The sequence below is a fragment of the Cariama cristata genome, unplaced genomic scaffold (assembly GCF_000690535.1).
Source record: "Cariama cristata isolate BGI_N322 unplaced genomic scaffold, ASM69053v1 scaffold14790, whole genome shotgun sequence".
NCBI lineage: Eukaryota > Metazoa > Chordata > Aves > Cariamiformes > Cariamidae > Cariama > Cariama cristata.
Window position 1 is genome coordinate 1 of NW_009594173.1, and position 399 is coordinate 399.

The window sequence follows — 399 nt, forward strand, 5'->3', positions numbered from 1 at the left end:
CGCGCCCCTTGCAGCCCAGGTGAGGGGCCTTCGGCGGAGGAGCGTGCCCCGGGCAGAGGCGGAAGAGAGGTGGGAAGGCGGGAGGTCACTGCGTTTCGCGCCACTTCACCCTCCAGCTGCCTGCGGCCTCTCACGGTGCCACGGCCCCCTCAGTGCTGCCAGGAGCGGGAAGTCCTGCTCTCACTCGTGTCCTTTTCTCATTGTTTTGCACCAGCTCCTGCAGGACCTTCTCTAAACCGATTTAACTTATTAACGTGGCCAAAGACCTCAGCAGCAAATTAGCTGGATAGTTCGTTGTCCCTTTTCTAGCTAAATCAGCTCGCAGAGGGGCCCAGCGAGTTCGGTGGTCTGGAGCAAGGGATGGGATCAAACACAGACACAGCAGCTGGCTTCAGGCAA